The sequence below is a fragment of the Myotis davidii genome, unplaced genomic scaffold (genome assembly GCF_000327345.1).
Source record: "Myotis davidii unplaced genomic scaffold, ASM32734v1 scaffold1655, whole genome shotgun sequence".
Classification (NCBI taxonomy): Eukaryota; Metazoa; Chordata; class Mammalia; order Chiroptera; family Vespertilionidae; genus Myotis; species Myotis davidii.
This window is the reverse complement of record NW_006286480.1, coordinates 92,824-93,110: the sequence shown is the minus strand read 5'-3', so window position 1 is coordinate 93,110 and position 287 is coordinate 92,824.

The window sequence follows — 287 nt, the reverse complement described above, 5'->3', positions numbered from 1 at the left end:
GGGCAAGCCCACCTGGGCACTCAAACCTCCTCCTCCCCCGTCCCCCGGGGTTCAGACACCTGGGGCTGCAGGGACTGAGCCCGGAGGGCGAGGTGACTCGGGGGAGGCCAACCACTCGAGCACCGCCCCCTCTCGGTCCCCAACCCCAACCCCGGCTCCGCGCCCCACCTCCTCTCCGCGGATGGGTGCGCACAGCCGAAAGGGGGCGCAGGAAACAGGGAAAACCCGAAGGACGGCCAGAAAAGGGGGTGGGGGTGGGGGCTGCCTGGGCGCCGGGTGTAGCGGCT